Below are 21,239 nucleotides of genomic sequence, written 5' to 3'. Positions count from 1 at the left end.
TAATCTATCTTGAGTTAATTTTTGTATAAGGTATAAGGAAGGGGTCCAGTTTCAATTTCCTCTATATGACTAGCCAATTCTCCCAGCATGGTTTATTAAATAGGGAATCCTTTCCTCATTGCTTGTTTTTGTCAAGTTTGTCAAAGATCAGATGGTTGTAGGTGTGTGGTCTTATTTCTGAGTTCTCTATTCTGTTCCGTTGGTCTATGTGTGTATTTTTGTACCAGTACCATGCTGTTTTGGTTACTGTAGCCTTGTGGTGTAATCTGAACTCAGGTAGCATGATGTGTCCAGTTTTGTTCTTTCTACTTAGGATTATCTTGGCTATACAAGCTCTTTTTTGGTTTCATATGGATTCTGAAATAGTTTTTTTTTTGTAATTCTATGAAGAATGTTAATGGTAGTTTAAAGGGAATAGCATTGAATCTATAAATTACTTTGAGCAGTATGGCCATTTTAATGATATTTGTTCTTTCTATCCATGAGCATGGAATGTTTTTCCATTTGTTTTATGTCCTCTCTGATTTCCTTGAGCAGTGGTTTGTAGTTCTCCTTGAAGAGATCCTTCACTTCTCTTTTTAGCTGTATTTCTAGATATTTTATTCTCTTTGTAGCAGTTGTGAATGGAAATTCATTCATGATTTGGCTCTCTGCTTGTCTACTGTTGGTATATAGAAATGCTTGTGATTTTTTTCACATTGACTTTGTATCTAGAAACTTTGCTGAAGTTGTTTATCAGCTTAAGGAGCTTTTGGGCTAAGTCGATGGTGTTTTCTGGATATAGGAGTATGTTATCTGTAAACAGAGACAATGTGACTTCCTCTGTTTCTATTTGAATGCCCTTTTTTTCTTTCTCTTGCCTAATTTCCCTGGTCAGAACTTTCCATACTGTGTTGAATAGGAGTGGTGAAAGAGGGCATCCTTATCTTGTGCCAGTTTTCAAGGGAAATGCTTCCAACTTTTGCCCATTCTGTATCATATTGGCTGTGGGTTTACCATAAATGGCTCTTATTATTTTGAGGTATGTTCCTTCAACACCTAGTTTATTGAGAATTTTTAAAATGAAGGGATGTTGAATTTTGTCAGAGGCCTTTTCTGCCTCTATTGAGATAATCATGTGATTTTTGTCTTTAGTTCTGTTTATGTGATGAATTATGTTTATTGATTTGCACATATTGAACCAGCCTTGCATGCTGGGGATGAAGCCAACTTGGTTGTGGTGGATAAGCTTTTTGATGTGCTGGTGGATTTTTGTTTGCCAGTATTTTACTGAGGATTTTTGCATCAATGTTCATCAGGGATATTGGCCCAAAGTTTTCTTTTTGTTGTATCTCTGCCATGTTGTATCTCTATCAGGATGATGCTGGCTTCATAAAATGAGTTAGGGAGAAGTTCTTCTTTTTCAATTGCTTGGAATAGTTTCAGAAGAAATGGTACCATCTCCTCTTTGTACCTCTGATAGAATTCAGCTATAAATCTGTCTGGCCCTGGGCTTTTTTTTTTTTTTTTTTTTTTTTTTTTTTTTTTTTGGCTGGTAGGCTGTTTATTACTACATCAATTTCAGAACTAATTATTGGTCTATTCAGGGATTCAGCTTCTTCCTGGTTCAGTCTTGGGAGGTTGTATGTGTCCAGGAATTTATCCATTTCTTTTAAGATTTTCTAGTTTATTTGCATAGAGGTGTTAATATGAATAGTATTTTCTGTGATGGTTGTTTGTATTTTTGTGGGGTCAGTGGTGATATCCCCTTTATCAATTGTTATTGTGTCTATTTGATTCTTCTCTCTTTTCTTCTTTGTCTAGCTAGTAGTCTGTTTTATTAAGTTTTTCAAAAAACCAGTCCTGGATTCATTGATTTTTTTGAAGGGTTTTTCATGTCTTTATTTCCTGTTCTGCTCTGATTTCGGTTATTTCTTGTCTTCTGCTAGCTTTGGGATTTGTTTGCTCTTTGTTCTCAAGCTTTTTAAGTTTTGATGTTAGGGTGTTGATTTGAGATCTTTCTAGCTTTTTGATGTGGCCATTGAGTGCTATAAATTTTCCTCTTAACACTGCTTTAGCTGCATTCCAGAAAATCTGGTACATTGCCTCTTTGTTCTCATTAGTTTCAAAGAAGTTCTTGATTTCTGCCTTAATTTCATTATTTGCCCAGGAATCACTTAGGAGCAGGTTTTTCAATTTTCATGTAGTTGTGTGGTTTGAGTGATTTTCTTGAGTTCTAATTTGATTTGTTTTGGGTGGGGAGTTCTGAAGATATCTATCAGGTCGACTTGATCCAGAGCTGAGTTCAAGTACTGAATATCTGTATTAATTTTCTGTCACAATGATCTAATATTGATAATGGAGTGTTAATGTCTCACAACATTATTGTGTGGGAGTCTAATTCTCTTTGTAGGTCTCTAAAAACTTGTTTTATGAATCTGGGTGTTCCTGTATTGGGTGCATATATATTTAGGATAGTTACCTCTTCTTGTTGAATTGAACCTTTTTCCATTATGTGATGCCCTTCCTTGTCTTTTTTGATCTTTGTTGGTTTAAAGTCTGTTTTGTCAGAAACTAGAATTGCAACCCCTGCTTTTTTCTTCTTTCCATTTGCTTGGTAAATTTTCCTCCATCCCTTTATTTTGAGCCTATGTGTGTCTTTGCATGTGAGATGGGTCTCTTGAATACAGCACACTGATGGGTCTTGAATCTTTATCCAGGTTGCCATTCTGTGTCTTTTAATTGGGGTGTTTAGCCCATTTACCTTTAAGGTTAATATTATTATATGTGAATTTGATCCTGTCATGTTGCTAGCTGTTTATTTTGCAGACTTGTTAATGTAGTTACATCATAGTGTCATTGGTCTGTGTACTTGAGTATGTTTTTGTAGTGGCTAGTAACAGTTTTTGCATTTCATATTTAGTGCTTCCTTCAGGAGCTCTTGCAAGGCAGGCCTGCTGGTGACAAGTTCTCTAAGGATTTGCTTGTCTGAAAATGATTTAATTTCTCCTTCATTTATGAAGCTTAGTTTGGCCAGATATGAAATTCTGGGTTGGAAATTCTTTTCTTTAATAATGTTGAATATTGGCCCCCAATCTCTTCTGGCCTGTAGGGCTTCCGCTAAGAGATCCACTGTTAGTTGAATGGGCTTCCCTTTGTAGGTGACCTGGCTTTTCTCTCTGGCTGCCCTTACCATATTTTCCTTCATTTTGACCTTAGAGAATCTGATGATTATATGTCTTGGGGTTGATCCTCTCATGGAGTATTTTACTGGAGTTCTCTGGATTTCCTGAATTTGAATGTTGGCCTGTCTTGCTAGGATGGGGAAGTTCTCCTGGATGATATCTTGATGTATGTTTTCCAAGTTGGTTTCATTCTCTTTGTCTCTTTCAGGTACCCCAATTAGTCATAGGTTTCGTCTTTTTACATAATCCCATACTTCTTGGAGGTTTTGTTCATTCCTTTTCAGTCCTCCTTTTCTAATCTTGTCTTCCTGTCTCATTTCAGCAAGATGGTCTTCAAGCTCTGAGATTCTTTCCTACACTTGATCTATTCAGCTATTGATACACTTGTGGTTACATTGTGAAGTTCTCATGTGTTTTTCAGCTCCATCAGGTCATTTATGTTCCTCTCTAAGCTCTTTATTCTGCCTAACAGCTCCTGAAACCTTTTATCATGTTTCTTAGCTTCTTTGCCTTGGGTTAGAACATACTCCTTTAACTCAGCAAAGTTGGTTATTACCCACCTTCTGAAGCCTACTTCTGTCAGTTCATCCATCTCAGCTGGAAGGGTGTTGCAGTCATTTGGAGGAGATGAGGCACTCTGGTTTTTTGAGTTTTCAGCATTTTTGGTTTGCTTCTTTTTCATCTTTGTGAGCTTATCTACCTTCAATCTTTGAGGCTGCTGACCTTTGGATGGGGTTTCTGTGGGGTTTTTTTTTTTGGTTGATATTGTTGTTGCTTTCTCTGTTTTTCTTTCTGTAGTCAGGCCCCTCTTCCATAGGGCTGCCGAAGTTTTCTGGGGGTCCACTCTAGACCCCATTCACCTTGGTCCCTAGAGGTTTCACCAGTGGAGGCTGCAGAACAGCAAAGATGGCTGCCTGTTCCTTCCCCTGGGGGCTCCATCCCGAAGGGGCACCAACCTGATGCCAGTGGGAATGCTCCTGTATAAGGTATCTGATGAACCCTGTTGGAGGTGGGGTTCTCACCAGTCAGGAGGCAGGGGATCAGGGACCCACTTAACGAAGCACTCTGGCTTCTCCTTGGCAAAATGGATACACTGCTGGGGGTAGGGGGTGGAGGGTGTGCGGGGAAAGGGAATACCACTTGCCCAGACTGCCCAGACTCTTCAGAGCAAGCAGGAAGGAAACACAAAGTCCGTTTGCTGAACCACAGTATCTGTGGCTATCCCTTCCCCCAGGGGCTTTGTCTCAAGGAGATCAGAGTTCTGTCTGTAAACCTCTTGCTGGAGTTGCTGAAATTCCTGCAGGGAGGCCTGGTGAGGAGGAATGGATCTGGATCCCACCTAAAGAAGCAGTCTGGTCATGAGCTGCCTCAGTGCTGTGCTGCACTGTGGGGAATTCCTCCAGGTCCAGACTGCCCAGTCTCCCTGGCACCAGCAGGGAACAATGGCAGTCTAGAGCTGCAGTGATGGCAGCGGCCTCTCCCCGTAGGAACTTGGTCACCTTAGGGAGTCTCCAGCCTGCTGCCACTGGCCACCGAACATCTGCACAGCTCTGCACGTGGGACCCAAGGCCCTGGTTGTGTGGGCTCATGAGGGAATCTCCTGATCCAAAGGTTGCACAGATTTGTGCGAAAAGTGTGCTTTCCCAGGTGGGGTGGCACAATCGCTCACGACCTCCCTCAGCTGGGCTGGGAGTTCCCCTTTCCCCGTGGGGCTCCCAGGTGGGCCATCACTCCACCCCGCTTTTCCTCACTCTGTGGGTCATGTCAACTGCCTAGTCAGTTCTAGTGAGAGTACCTAGATACTTCAGCTGAAGGTGCAGGATTCACTTGCCATTTTCGTTCTTCGCAGTGGTTTTTCGGAGTGAGAGCTGCCAACTGCAGCTGTCTCTGGTCAGCCATCTTGGCCCCTCCCCCACAAGTTTTCCTCTTAACAGTCTCATCTTAACAACATTTGTAGAAACCTTGCTTCCAAATAAGGCCACATTCTGGACTACTGGGGTTAGGAAGGACATACCTTCTTGGAAGGACACCATTCAATCCATAACAACTTCATTTCTTTCACTCACTTGCATTTTAATACACTTTCTTGGGTCAGAATAAAGTGGTAGTGCTTATATAAGCTGTAGTCATATTATGTCGGAATCTGGATAAGTCCGTGGGAGTGACTGTATGTGAACTTGAATCTGTTGGGCAGAAAAGAAGTTTGGACCATTGCTGTAATATAAGCTTGTCTCATTGGTTATCTGCTTCCATCCCAAAGACATTTTGCTTCTCCTTCATCCTTAGGAAGCTGGCCCTTTAAGACTCTTCCACCAATGAAGTGGTTATCATTAGGGGTGATTTTGTCTTCAAAAAGCATTGGCAATGTTTGGGAAAACTTTTGGCTGTGATATCTGCAGCTTAGGAGAAGGTGTTACTGGCATTTAGTTAGTAGACACCAGGGGTGCTACTAAATAAGTAACCTGTAATGCACAGGACAGGCTCCATGATGAAAAATTATCTGATTCAAAATGTCACTTGCACTGTTGTCTTAAAACCCTGCAACAATGCGTTTTGTGTACCTCAGCCTCTAGGGTGGTAGTGATAAAATGCTTGGCTTGAGTTTGGTGGAACTTTATTTAGTACATCTTTCTCTCAGAAATTTTTTTATCATTGTCTTTCCAGCAGACTTTGATATTCTCAACCCCTTTGCGACTATGGTTGGTGTGATGAATCAAGTCAGTATCCCCAAAGCCATTCAAAGATGAGTAAGAGTTCCAGTATCCCTTCTGGTCCAAATTTTTGAACCAGAGAAAGATGCGTAATAATTTTCATACACTCAGTGTCTAGTGATGCCCCAAGGGCTGCCTAGTAAGTTCACAAATGATGTGTGTTTTATGAAATTAACACAAAAATAAAAACATGAATTGTGGATTAATTTGGTATGAAATTTTTTTATTTTTCCCAGTTAACTTGTATTCCATTTTTAAAGGATAATTATTCTTTAAAATTGGGTGATAATTATTCTTTATATATTATGAATGATTTTCAAACCACTGGTCCTTTTGGCCAAGGCTGACCTGGATAAGCCCTGGTTTGAAGTTTGGTTTGATCTGGAGATCTGGACCTGGCTTCTTCTGTTTTCTTGTTTTCTCACTTTGGTCCTGAGCATCATTGGGTAAATGTTTATTGTCCTTTCCTCTTTTGTATTGTACCTGATTTTCTTTTTTTTTTTCCTTTGAGACAGAGCCTCACTCTGTCACCCAGGCTGGAGTGCAATGTCTCACTCTCGGCTCACTGCAACCTCTGCCTCCCAGGTTCAAGCAATTCTCCTGCCTCAGCCTCCTAAGTAGCTGAGATTACAGGTGCTTACCACCACACCCGGCTAATTTTTGTATTTTTAAGTAGAGATGGGGTTTCACCATGTTGGTCAGGCTGGTCTCGAACTCCTGACCTTGTGATCCACCCACCTCAGCCTCCTAAAGTGCTAGGATTACAGGTGTGAGCCACCGCACCCAGCTTGCACTTTATTTTCTGTATTTCTGGCTTAAGTGAATCTCTTGATGTTTTTTTATTATAACTCTAATGTACTGCTTGTGAATCAATACCCTTCGCCTTTTTGATGGGATTCCCTGATCTCTTACCTCAGGGGTTTGTAATATGATACCTCTAGTTCTAGCTAACATTCACTGGGAATATTTTCTGTCTGTCTATTGTCTTCTTTTTGAGGTGCCAGAGGTACCTTATTAAGGAAAGGCTGTGAGGTCATTTGTTGTATGTATTTAGGACCTCGGAAAAGGGATCAGTATTAGTAATTGGAGAGGGATATTATTTTTCAGGATAGAGATGGTATTGGATGATGTTGATAATAAGCATAAAGCCCACTTAATTGCAAGTTATGAATTATCCTATTCTTGGAATCAGGGAATGTTTTCTTCTGCTTTCATATTTCTCCTTGTATCAGTTATCACCATAATGCTGCATAACAACAGTGCAATCACAAACAATTGCAGTAGCATACAATTATGAACATTTATTTTTCATTTATGCATCTGCAAGCCGGTTGGCTAAGGTCTGGCTGATCTGGGCTGGGCTGGCCCAGATTGAAGGTTTTTTCCAGGTCAGCTACACATGTCTCTCAATTTTCTTGTACCAGTGGCATGCTTGTGTCAAGACATGCTTTTCTCATGGTGATGGCAGAAGTATAAGATGCAAATACTGTTGACCCATAACAGTGATATGGCAAAGCTCGCTGTCATTGGGTGCCTTGGTTACTATTGCTATGGAAAAAATTCCCTGGAATTTAGTGGCTTAAAACAATGGCAGTCATTTTATTGTCTCTCCTGATTTGTGTGGGTCAGGGATTCAGGAGGCGCTTATCTGAGTGGTCTGGCTCAAGGTCTCTCATGCAGTTACAGTCTGATGATGGTTGGAGTTGGCATTGCAGGGAGCTGCTCAGGTGTCTCTGAGGCTTCTCCACGTTGTCCCTGAATGAGCTCATTTGAGCTTCCACACAGCTTTGTGGCTTTAGAACTGCCAGACCACTTATAAGCCATGTTAGACCTTGTCACAATTGTTGGAGAGAACCAAGCAGAAGGTATTTTTTCTTTTATGACCAGCCTTGGAAATTCACATAGCATCATTTCTACTGGTCTCTGTTGGTTGAAACAGTCACAAAAACCTGCTCACTTTCATGGGGAAGAAATATGGATCCCAACTCTCTATGGGTTGGATGTGAAGGTCACATTGCAAAAAGCACATGAGGGATGAAAGATAGTGTTGCAGCTAGCCATTTTTGGAAAGTGCAGTCTGCCACAGTGGGTCAAGGAAGTATTTTCTGCCCATAGCAGAGCGGGAGGAGAGTGGATATTAGCTAAACATCACCTCAAACTCTCATATGCATTTAGCACTTCATATGGGGCTATAAACACTGTGGGTATGCCAAAGTGGGTCCTGGTTGGGCACCTAGAAACAGGGCCTAGATGGGAAGCTTGTGCAAGATGTTTATTACGGGATTGCTCTTAGGAAAAACCCCCAACAGAGTGAGAGAGCAGTATAGGACAGGGAAGAAACTAGGAAAACGTGGTTTTAGGAGAAGTCTGGCTTCACTGTAATCCTGTGAGGAGCTCTAGAGCGTGAGATGTCCCATATAGGTTGTCCTGTCTTGAGGCAAGGGAATTGAACTCTTATTCCCCTGTATCAGTCAGTCGCAGGTGACACATGGGGGAGGAGTGGAGAGCGCACACTTCTCAGATGTCTCTAGGTAAGGCAGCTGTTGCCTCTGCCACTGTCCACTGCTTATATCACTGAGAACCACTTGTTTCTCACTGTAAGCTTGCTCTGTCTTCCCACAACTTCTGCAGGATTCTTCCTGGTCAGAATTTTTGGGTTAGTGGGACAAACTATAGTCCCCCTGGTTGCAGTTGGTCCTGACGCCATACTGATACTCCTCATCTTTGTCTGCTACTGTTTCTAGACTCTTCTCTCTTTGCTAGTACTTCTGGCTAACCAGTGTGGCTAGTGTGGTGAACTCTCTGGCCCAACTTTCATCCTGAGGGGTCTGAGCCCCTTGTTTCCATCCCCGCATCAGGCTGTGGTTGTTGTACTTGCCAGTTTACAAGTTAAAACTGGGTATTAAAGTACCAAGAGACACTGTAGTGGGTCACCCATTCCATGTATCATATCTATTCCTTCCTGCTCCCATCAGGTAGCAGTCTCTTCACTTCCTCATATTGATCATGGTCAGACACCCCTTGCCAGTAAGACAACTCAGTTTCTTTGCCTGCTCTTAGAATCAAGAACCTAAAGCAACCAGGCAGGTAGCAACTATAACTTTAACAAAAACTGTGTTCCTTGGTGGACCCATCTCTAGACCCATGGAACCTAAGGTACTACATGTAGGAAGTGCGAATTCCCCAGGTGACACTGGGAGTAGTAGTGAGTAGGGTCACTCCTGCTTTGTCCCCCAGCCTCAGTTCACAGACCTATGCATTCTATTTATTGGGAACCAGCCCCATATTATGGCTTTGGTTTAAAGTATATGCTACTTCCTGACAGGCAGTGCCTCACCTGTACAGGGTGTTATGTTCAAGCCTGTCCCTTAACTATGCTTTTAAGAGGTTGTTCCAATGGTCGATCAAGCCAGCAGCGTCTGGATGGTGTGCTAAGTAGCAGGAGCAGTGGATCACATGGTCATGTGTTCCTGTGCACCTTCTTTATTGTAAGGTGGATTTCTTTGTCTGGAGTGAATTTATACAGGATCAGACTCTCAGCTGTAGCTGTCAATTGGAGTCATTGGATAGCAGCGGTGGCTGAGACCTGCAGGCAAGAAAGATAAATCCATACCTGAAATATTTGTTAATTCTAATCAGGAAGAAATATTCTCGTTTTCAGGGCAGAAGTCAATCAACTTGTCACCATCAAGTCAGTTGGTCTCCTCTAAGGATGGTGCCATTTCAGGATCTCAGAATTGGCTTTTGTGGCTGGTAGCCTGAATATTTAGCAGCATCAGCAGCTTGATCATCTTTGGAGTTCAGCAGCTCCTGCTGTTGGGCCCGTGGATAGCCTTTATCTTTGCCTTCATGGCTGTCCCATTCATGAGCCATTGCAAAAGCCCTGGGGTGGCCAAGGACAGAGGCCGGCCGAAGTCTCCTGTCCAGTGGTAGTTGAGCACCTCTTCCATCATCAGTGCTCACTGGTTGGCCTTAACACACAACACAGAGGTCATGTCACTTGGGGCCCACTCCCACAGGTCCAGCCACATGCCCTTGGACAGACTCTTTGTCACCAATCTTCTAAACTAGATTTACCCACTCAAAACGGGCAGTCTTCTATGCCACACATTTGATAGATGAGACATTTTTGTTTAGAGAGGTTGAATAACTTCTCAAGGTCTCAGAGCTAGTTCGTGGTGGTTTGGGAGTCTACATGTGCCAGACTCTGCTGCTCCACGTTGCCTCTTCTACGCTTTCAGGCCTATTTCCAGGATATCTATGAATAGAAGAAAAACTCACCTGTGGTTGATTGCATGTGGGTGAATTGGCTTGCCCTTGAAATGCCAGATGTAGATCAGTTTTAGCTTTTCAAAATAGCCTCTGACTCAGGTAACTGCATTGTTCAAGGACAGGAGCTGGTGCCATGTCCTACCCTGACTCAGGGAGTGATTCAGACTGAGAGTTGGCTAAATCTGGGAGGATTTTTGGATTGCATTATAACCTTTTAGGTATTCCTCTTATCCTTTAGCTAAGAATAGATCTGGACCATCAACAAACCCTTCTGAAATCATCCTCCTCCACTCGAATTCTGAGCTTGCTTTCTGTGTCTAATCTAGACAGTAGGGATCACTGCACATTGAACTTTCCTCATTCTTTCCTCTGCCCAGTTTGTCCTTGCATGATGGAGTTCTTCTCTCAGATGCTTTTGGGTTGACTAGGGCATAAAGGGCATGGTTGGCTCAGAAAGGTTAATTTTCTTGCCTAAGCTATTTATGCGGAAGCCAGGACTTAACCCCAAGTGGTTCAGCTCCACTGTGTTAGACTAGGGCTGTACTATATATGTTTTCTATATACTGACAGCTATTGAAGAGAAACTAACCCCTACTTGTTTAGCAGTGTCTTAGAGAACTATGACTTTTGGGGACTCAGATCAGGATTAATATGGTAACAGTTTTGGATTTTATTCTACTTTATTTGATAAAATGAAGTTTTAATTATTTGTATAAAGATTATTCTGGGAAAACTTTTAGATTTTTTTGGGACTCTGGACAGTTCTTTTAACTTTTGTTTATAGTGGCTTATAGATTAGTGGGAGGTAGACTTTAAGAAAGTATAGTAAAAATATAAATTACTGCCCTGGTGCTATTGAGTAAGGATGAAAAATAAATCACTGAATCCTTTCATGCTAATATAATTCATTTCATATATTAATTTCACTTCCAAATGTATGGTTATATATTTTTTACAAAATAAACATAAAATTCTGACTAAAAGGAAATTTTAGGTTCCTTCCCCACCTCTCCTAAGATCTTTTAGACCACCCAAGCAATTCACTTATTGTCTACTCTGAGCACGGACAGAGGAGTTTGGAGGATTTATTTATTTAAATAAGAAAGATAGGAAAGTGAGAGCACCTTCCAGCTCATTCCCCTCCATGGTTCATATTGTAGCATCAATAATTTGTTCTCAGCACTGTTCAAAGCCATATAAGCTTATATTTAAACAAAATTAAAGATGGATTTTAAACTTCATACCTAACTTTTGGCCTCCTGTTCTCTTTTTATTTCCATCACTGGAAATACTTTTGAGTCACACCTGCTTCTCCACATTGCTGAAGTGATTGCTTCTGTATTGTAGAAGGAAAGAGAGGGTAACGTTGGACCTCTTCAAGCATCAACGCAAGCATGAGAATAGGATAATAAATCATAATATGTAGATCATATGATATTTGGGATTAAGTTGTACTCCTGCTCCATTAGCATGGCTGATCTGAACTGGCTTTAGTTACAGAAATTCTTGGAATAGATTCCTGGTGGAAAGTGCTATGTGTGACTGGTGCTCTACAGAGAGCCTGACCTAGGGAGTATTGTATTTCTTACTTAGGCTCAGCCTCCATTTCTCCTAAGAACTCACAGCACCCTGGACTGTTTGATTTCTAATCCTGACCATGCATGAAACAGATAATGGGCCTCAAGTTTGCATGTGGACTTCTGTTGATTACAACAGCCCAGTCTCCAGTGCGTGTCTGAGTTCCTTAGTTTCTCTCCCTGCTAGGCCTCAACAGATGCAAAATATTTCTGAATTTGGGCTAAAGAGTGAAAATTCAGTGTGATGCTTCCTTTGCCTTTTCCCTTCTCTTGTATAATTTGCTACAAGAAACTTGTCGAAACCACGAAGCCATTGACATTAGACATTTGTGGTGTTAGCACCAAAGGAGGTGATGACTCCCCTGGGGAATTCAGCCTTCAGTGTTCTTCACCTTCTGCTGGAAGAGAGTCCCAGCTACTAGCCTAAACCAGGAGTGAAAGGAGGGGTCCCAGGTTGCCTCTCTATCTTCTGACTATAGAAGAGTTACAGACTTTTTCCTTCAATTTCCAGATCTTCCCCAGAAATAATTTAAGTCCTGGAGGCCCTTTTCTAAGCAGCCTACCCCGTGAGTCATTCCTGTGCTCCCCATCCCCTATAGTGATTGTATTCCTCTGTCCATTCGCAATTTTAATTATGCCTTTGCTCAATGGGCTTTCCTTCTGGTTAACTTCTCCGGGTAACTCATTAAACCTCTGAGTCACACGTTCATTATTAAAGAGAGGACAAAAATGAAAGAACAAAAAGGAACTGTGCCCAGGGAGAAACTCCGGGGTGGATTACTGTGGTTAAGTGTGGCTGAGTAGCTGGAGGCCTTAGTTACCTCTTCTCCCCTTTCAGGATGTGTCCTGCATCGCATTGCAGGACTTAATATGGTGAGGTCATCATTGTGGTTGGTTTTAATATGAGGGGTTTTTTTCTTTTTTTTTTTTTAATGCTGTAGGACACAGTTTGCAATTCTGGTGAAAGTACTTCTCTCCTATTTAACTATGCCCTCTAAACTTAGGTGGTCTCATAACAATGATGGAGCTACTAATTAAAAAGGAATTCCTGTCTTCACTTGTACCTCTGAGAGAACATGGGAGGGAACCAATTGATAACCCACAGAGACACTTCTTAATACTCCCTCTCCTTTCCATCACAGTTTTTCTAAACCGGCTTCCACCCGCGCCCCTACCCAGTCTTCCAAGTGATTTCTTTCCTTCCTTCCCTTTTTCCCAAGGTAAGTTACTTTACGTCTTTCACTCTTGGATCTCCCTTTTGTAAAATGAGGTTCATGGCAGTACCTGGCTGATGGGTTTGTTGTGAAGATTAACTGAGATAAAACATGTAACTACTACCAACAGAGTGCATAGAACATTGAAAATGCTCCTCACGAGAAGATGTTGTAATTTTCAATTCAGCCTCCTCAGCCTCAATTTTGATTTTCTCAGTGGAAACCCTAGAGAAAAAAAATATCTGGAAGCCGAGAAAATGGTTCCTAAAGAATAATAACAGTAGATATCATTTACCCAGTGTGACTCACGTCCCAAGCTTGTGGAACCATTTCTGTGCATTATCTTTAATCCTTTAATCCTCACCACAACCCTGAGAGGTAGAGACTGTGATTACCCCTGTTTCACAAATGAGGAGACTTGGACTAAGCGCTGAAGCACCGTGCCCTGGGCCACAGCTTTAGGCAGTGGAGCTGGAGTTCAGACTCTGGCCTGACTGACTTCCAAGTCCTTGGTTTAATGGCATTGCAAAAAGCTGCAAGCCAGTGGTGCAGCCAGCATTCAGGAAGGCCAGTGTTCTCCGCGTGGGTTTTGACTCACGAGGGCCATGACCCCTGCTCAGAGACACAGGGCCTTGATGATGACTGGCCTGTCCTTGCAAACAGTTGCCAGTTTGGAGCCAGACCCTGCAGGCTGGGGTGAAACCACCTGGCCTGCGCCAAGGTGAAGTCTCTGAAGGCTTCCTTGGTTTTCAGTGAGAAACAGAGAAACGTTTTTTTCTGCAAAGGTTGGCATTTATTTCTTAATAATCAGTTTAAAAAAATGTATGTAGCTTCCCTGATCAGCAAAACAAAGGCTTTCTGTACTTCTACGCGTGCTAGAAACTACTAATGAGTTCTTGGTGATTTATCACTGACTCTGGAACAGAAGTAGAAGCCAGTATATCTGGAGTCAGTAAAAACAGGTTTTGCCAAGATACCTCAGCTGCAAGGGAACCTTTAAATATTCCACGCATCCAGCGCTGCATCTGTCCTGGGGAATTTGAGGATGAACTGATACCCTGCATAGGATACCTTGGTGCACACTCTTCTCTTCCATGTCCTGGAACCTTGCAGGTGGGCCCTGTGCAGTCCTTTTAGGTTTGTCATATCAGGTGGTCTGCCATCTGAGGGTCTTCTCTCTGGATAGAGTACCAGTTACACAACTCAGTTTCCCAAGAGGCCAGAATGGAATACTGAGCTTTGCACCAAGTTTAAAGGCCAACATATTCCGGGTTCCAAAGAGTTAGCAGAAGGAGGGGCTGCTGCAGCCTTGGGTACTGTGATTGATGACTGTTTTTTTTGTTCATACAAGAGACAAATACCATTATCATTAGTGACAATTCATTAGTATTCTTCTTTGTCCTCTTCTCCTTCTCTCTTTCTTTCATCTCCTTCTTTCTTCCTCTTATGCTCCTCATTTTCCTCTTTGGTTTCTTTTAACTATAAAAGTATGTAGAGCAAGAGAGTATGTCAGGAAGATTTGGCAGGTCATTCACTCATTCATTCAGGTATTCATTCATTTCTCAGACATTTGTAAAGTCCTTACTCCAAACTAGCATGGGGTGGGCTACAGATTCAAGTAAGAAATCTTTCTTATGGGATGTGCACAGTCTAGGAGGGAATAGGCAAACGTCTGACAATTCCAAGTAACATGTTCTGAGGACTCATTATGTACCTGGCATTGCGCTGAGTTATTCTTTAACTGGATCATCTCATTTAATCCTCATAGAAAACACTCCGAGAAGAGTTTTAGCATTTTATCCTCTCATACAAGAGGCTGAGGCAAAGACAGATTAATTAACTGGCCCAAGGTCACACAGCTAGCAGGTCACAGATCTGACTTGAACCCAGGCAGTCTGACTCCAGAGTCAGTATTATCAACAGCTCTGCCACTGCCTCCCTCATAATCACAGCACACTGTAACAAGTGTCACAGAAGTAGGATACAATAGAAGTGAAATTCGAATCTAGTTTTGAAAAGTGAGTAGGATGTTCAAGGCTGAAGAAGTCAGGGGAGATCATTGCAGGTCTTTGGAACAATGTGAGACAAGAACACAGAAGACCCAGTATCCACAGCCCATATCCAGGAGCAGTGTCATGGACCCATGTGTCAAGGTTGGGGACAGGCAGGTGACTAGAAAAGAGACCAGAAAAGCAGCTGGACAGCTGTGCCTAAACTGAAAAAGGCTTTGAGTTGATTGTGCATGAGAAGGACTTTCGTCCTATAAGCAGTGGAATAACTTGACACCTTCTAAGAAGAGAGGGAAATGATTTGACTTGTATACTAAAAAAGATGGTTGCCATTTAAAAATAAATGAAGAAAATATCACACAATCTTTGGGTGTCAGCAGTATGAATAATAGGATTTTTTCCCTTTTGTTACTTTATGTATTTTCCAAATTATCTTTAATGAACTTGTCTTGCTTATTTAAATAATGTGCATGACCTTTACATGTATGTGCATATACACATGTAAAGGGTATTTGTGCTGGAGAAGAGAGTTGTGAATTGGTAGCAGGGCAGAGGGAGGAGTGAAGTGGGAAGGGAACCTTCATGAGACTACATAGAAAGCAACTGGGAGTGTCAAGGCTTTGGTGAAAGTCAAGGGCTTTGGTTATCAGGGACCAGATGTAACTTGCTTCTGCTGATCCTTAACCCCATGTGAAGGGTCTCACAGGCACTACACATCTCACAATGAATAAATGAATGAATGAATGAATGAATGAATGAAGAAAAGAAAATGAAAGCAACGTGGTTGGAGGAGAGGGCATGAATTTGAGGAAGACTTTGGAGAGACTTCTAGGAATCACATAATGGTGCAGCAAGGATGAGATTTCTAAACATCGGGGAGGTTGATCACCCTCTTATCTGTGATAGAGAATGGGAGGAAATTCATGAAGTCAGAAGCAAGAGATGATGAAGATTTTGATTTTGAATATGTTGACTTAGGGGTTAAATTGGTAAAACAAATTTAACCATCTGTTGCAAAATTCAAATTGGATGTAGAAGACAGGTGAGCTAGAGAGAGTGTGTCTTCAGGGAAGATAGCCCTGAAGGAGAGCTGCTGCTCTATGGAATGGCAAGTGAAATGTAGTTGAAAGCTGCCTTCAGAACCTTCCAGCCCAGGTTCCACTGCCTCCATTGTCAGAGAATGTCTAGTTGTCCATATAGTTTATTTCTAACTGCATGCTTGGTTATCTACTATTAGATATATTGCATACACACTGTTATGGTTTGGTTGTGTCTCCCACAGTCTCGTCTTGAATTGTACTCCCCACAATCCCCATGTATTGTGAGAGGGACCTGGTGAGAGGTAATTGAATCATGAAGGCAGTTTCCCCTATGCTGTTCTCATGATAGTGAGTTCTCATGAAATCTAATGGTTTTATAAATGTCTGGCATTTTCCCTGTTGGCACTCATTCTCTCTCCTGCTGCCCTGTGAGGAGGTACCTTCTACCATGATTGTAAGTTTATTGAGGCCTCCCCAGCCATGCAGAACTGTGGTCAATTAAACCTCTTTTCTTGATAAATTATTCAGCCTCAGACATTTCTTCATAGCAACATGAGAATGAACTAAAACATACACCAAGTGCACAAATAGTAAGTTTACAGTTTGTAGAATAGAATTTACATAAAATGAACACAGTTCTCTCATCTCCACCAAGATACGAAGCGATTATTCCCAATTTCAGCACACCAGAAATCTTATTTGTGCCCTCTCTCCGTCATTATCTGCTACCCATCAAACGTAACCACTATTTAGCTTATATTGCCACAGTCTATTTTATCTGGTTTTACTCTTCGTATAAATGGGATCACACAGTGTACTCTCTTTTTGGCCTTTTCCCATAAACATTATGTTATGAACTCTTATCATCATGAGTTACATAGATGCGACTGCATCATAGCTAGAAAAGTAAGCTTGCTTTCCATGTTTTAAATAATTCTTAGAAGGGCATTTCAAATGCCTCCTTCTTTCAGTATTTAGTTGCTTTTATGGTCAAAGACTTTAATGTGTCTCTCCATACTCTCTAAGCGGCAAGATAGAAGCAAAGCTATGTGTTAGAAACATGGGGGTTTCCAGGACAGTCAGGAGCAGAAACTAGGGGATTGCATTCGAATTATTTTTCTTTCTTAAAGTTCAAATGTGGTTAGAATGGTGACTGACTAGCTCAATATGCCTTCAGTTTCTGGCCAGTTATATTACATGTTTAAACAAGAACATATCCCCCTATTAACAAAGTATCATTCTTACTTATAAGGACCAGTAATACCATTTGCTATAACAGCAACTCAAAGAATTTAAGATGCAAAGTTTTATTTTTTTAAATCAATAGGCCGTATGTTTTTAGAGCAGTATGAGGTATACAAATTATTGATCTGAAAGTACAGAGAGAGTTCCCACATACCTCTTTGCTGTCCTCATGTAGTATCCCCTATTATTTACATGTTATATTAATGGAGTACAAAGTGCAAAGTTTTAAAACTGAGTCAAAGGTAAATTATTCCCAAGTGGCAGTAGCTCATACCATAGTGATTTTTCCTGTGGGAAGGCATGAATAGGATAGAGCATTCTACTCAGAAGCACAAATGCAATTATTATGGATCCGTGCCAATACAAAGCTTTGATTAGGAACAAGCTTCAGAATCTTAAAACACCTCTTAAGTTAATCACCAATGTGTAACTTGTGGTTATACAAAGCCCAAGGTGCAAAGTGTTCCCAGAGAAGAATGTTTCTGTTGGAAATACTCTTGGGGCTGCCAGGGAGGAGAGCATGGTACCATGTTCTAAGCAAAAAGCCATCTCTTCCCTAGGTGATCCTTAATGGCTCTGGAGAGGATAGCCTTGGTTAAAACTTTGTTACATTAATAAAAGGAGTCAATATTAAAAGGTATTCCCAAATGTCTTGTATTCTTTGTTTAAATTTTTTTTTTAATTTGGCAAAATACACATGACAAAATTTATCTTTTTAACTATTGTTAAGCATACAGTTCAGTGGCATTTAGTACCTTCATTGTGCAACCCAGCGCTATCCTTCTCCAGAACATTTTATATCTTACAAAATTAAAGCTGTGCTTATCAAACAATAACTCCTACTTCTTCCCACCTGCTGCCCAGTCCCTGGCAGCCATCATTCCACTTTATGTCTCTATGAATTTTATTACTTAGGAACCTCATATAAGTGGGATCATACAATATTTGCTGTTTTGTGACTAACTTATTTAACTCAGCACACTGTCTTCAAGGTTCATGTATGTAGTAGCATGTGTCAGAATTTCCTTCCTTTTTAAGGCTGAATAATATTCCATTTTGTGAATATACCACATTTTATTTATACATTCATCTGCTAATGGATATCAGATTGTGTCAATTATTGTCTCTGTTTTGTAACTAGAAAGTCACTCTTTAGCCAGATATTTTACATATTATCAAAAAGCTATGGCTTCCTTGAAATCTTCAGAATAAATGTAAAATTTCCTGCCAATAACTTTCAGATGCTGTAATTGTACTAATTTATGTTACGATAACAACTCTAGATATTGAGAATTTTAGGCTTCAAAAATGTGTCAGAGGTAAATTCCATCCTCAAAGAGGTATGGTCTAGCTGGCAAAATAAATTAGGCACACAGGTAATGCTAATAGTTTGTCTGTACACAGAGAAGATGGGGAAGGGGCCTCAGGGAGTGAAGTGGAAATATATGGCCAGGCAGACTAAAGGGAGCATTGAGTCCAGGCCTAGGAATTTGGACTCGAGGTAGGTGGTGGAAAGCCACTGAGGATTTCAGATTGTTTTGATTTTTATGGATTAATCTGCTTCTTTTCTAATTTTTTAAAAAATATGTAAAACATTTACATGCTTTTGAAATTAAAGCTATAAATATGTTACAGTCAAAGAGATCTAGCTTCCACCTAAATCCCCTTCCCATTGTTCTTTCCTTTCTTCTATCGGTAATTTATTTTTAATTTTTGGTTATCTTTTCATTCTTCTTTTTGAAAATATAAGCAAATGTGTATATGTATTGATCTTCCTCTTTATTCTGAAAAAGTAGCATATTATGTGCATTCTTCTGAATTTTGTATTTTCATTTACATTCCTTCATATCAATATATAGAGATTTTCCTCACTCTTCTGTGTCTGAGAATTATTCTTATAATTCTCAATTTTATGAATATGTCATAGTTTATTAAACTAGTCCCCTATTGATGGACATTTGGGGGTTGTTTTCAGTTATTTACTGTTAGAAATTGTGTTTTGATAAATAGCTTTGTGACTGTATCATTTGATATATTGTTAGTGTGTCTTTGGGATAGATTCCTAGCTTAAAGGACTTAGGTAATTTTGCCATACATTGCAAAAAAAATTCCATAGGGGTTATACCATTCTGCATTCTTGCTAACAATGCATGCAAGTCTCTGATTCTTCACAGTCATGCCAGTAAAGCATGTCATCAAACTTTTGGATTTTTGCATATCTGATAAGGGGAAATGGTTTCTTGGTGTAGTTCTAATTTGTATCCACAGAAATTCCTGGTATTTTAGGGATAAATTGGTGGGCCTTAACAACCTTTAAATGTAGAGGCCAATGAGAATGAGAAGAATCAAAGGATGAAAAGATCAAGGAGAGCAAACATACGTGACAGATTATCATTTGAGTTGCTCAAATGAATGTGTTAATTTGCCTTTGGATCTAAGAAAGACATCATAATCCACATAAAGATGGTGGCTGAAGTTGTGAGATTGCATGAGACTGCCAAAGCTGGAAATGTAGATGAGAAGGGGGCAAGAAAATATATTTCTAACATAGCCACAGTTGGATAAACCAAATCATCTTCTTTCTCTATGTCCTTCCTCCCTTTTTTGTTATTTTTGAAGTTTTAATTTTTATTAATATTATTATTATTTGCAGACTTAGAGGTGACAGATCTGCTGTGTCCCCTACTGAAATACTTGAGAAAAGAATGACAAAGGAAATTGATGGATTACACTTGTCGCTGAAAGTGTGGTCCAGCGATCCAGTAGCAGAGAGATCACCTGTGAGCTTGTTAGAAGTGCAGAGGTTCAGGCCCCAGCCCAGATCTATGACTTAGAAACTATGTTTTCTCAAGATGCAGGCAATTCATGGCTTCTCTATGCCCTTTTTGATCAGCTGGACTTTGCTGGATAAAATTAAAAAAAAATAGCTGTCTGGCTGTACCCTAAATTTATAATTCCAGATCATAACTGGTTGCTCTGTATTTTCTTTTCTTTTCTTTTTTTTTGAGACGGAGTTTCGTTTCACTCTTGTTACCCAGGCTGGAGTGCAATGGCGCGATCTCGGCTCACCACAACCTCCGCCTCCTGGGTTCAGGAAATTCTCCTGCCTCAGCCTCCTGAGTAAATAGGATTACAGGCACAAGCCACCATGCCCAGCTAATTTTTTGTATTTTTAGTAGAGACGGGGTTTCACCATGTTGACCAGGATGGTCTCGATCTCTTGACCTCGTGATCCACCCGCCTCGACTTCCCAAAGTGCTGGGATTACAGGCTTGAGCCACCGCGCCCGGCTGCTCTGTATTTTCTACTGTTTCTCTAGTGGGCTTACTTGTACAATTGCAAAGGTATTAATTCACACTTTTTCCCCTTCTGCAAATCTCACTTACCCACCCTGCTTATTCTCAAATCATGTCCTTCCCTATTTTATGTAGAAAATTGAAGCCATCAGATGAGAATTCCCTCATAACTTCCACCACCAAATTTATCACCATGCTGGCATTTACACCCCCTTTCCTTCTCTGTAGTGTGATGGAGGAAATGTCCTTCCCTAGATCAAAGACCACTCTTCCTATGTGTGCCTGGATTCCATCCCCCTTCTCTAGGATAGGCTCCTTGGCCATCCTCTTCCAGTGCCATCAATGGCTCCCACTTTTCTGGAACATTCCTATCAGTAAACAAACCTGATGACATCAACCATCTTTATAGAAACCACCTCTTCCTTGACTGCTTTGCCTATTCTACCCACTGCCCCATTCCTTTGCTTCCCTCCACAGTAAAACTTCCGGAAATAGTTGCCTTCATGCTGTCTGCCTTCCATTCACTTTTCAGTACATTTCAGCCTGGCCTCCAACTCACCACAGCCTGGAAACTGTTCTTAAGGTTGTCAGTGACCTCAATAATGTCAAATCCAATAGATACTTTCAGCAAAATTTGACATATTTGACCATCTTGAAGTGTTCCCTCTGTGGTTTTTGGGACACCATACTCTGCTGGTTTTCCTCTTCTAC

At 40.9% G+C, this 21,239-nt stretch overlaps 1 protein-coding gene across 4 annotated transcripts in view; it reads left to right on the top strand.

Moving 5' to 3' along the window:
* The window catches only part of HIVEP3 (HIVEP zinc finger 3), a 518,797-nt gene that overhangs the window by 66,878 nt on the left and 430,680 nt on the right, over positions 1-21,239 (top strand). Inside the window, exon 1 of one of the 4 annotated variants that reach the window (XM_074380633.1) lies at positions 1,559-12,944. The exons of the other annotated variants lie outside the window; for them this stretch is intronic. The gene's annotated coding sequence lies outside the window, so the exon portion shown is untranslated. Of the gene's footprint in view, positions 1-1,558; positions 12,945-21,239 lie in introns of those variants that run through there. 4 annotated transcript variants of the gene reach the window in all.

Source organism: Saimiri boliviensis, chromosome 11 (genome assembly GCF_048565385.1).
Source record: "Saimiri boliviensis isolate mSaiBol1 chromosome 11, mSaiBol1.pri, whole genome shotgun sequence".
Lineage (NCBI taxonomy): Eukaryota > Metazoa > Chordata > Mammalia > Primates > Cebidae > Saimiri > Saimiri boliviensis.
The sequence above is the reverse complement of the archived record's forward strand: the minus strand, read 5'-3'. Positions and strand labels throughout refer to the sequence as shown.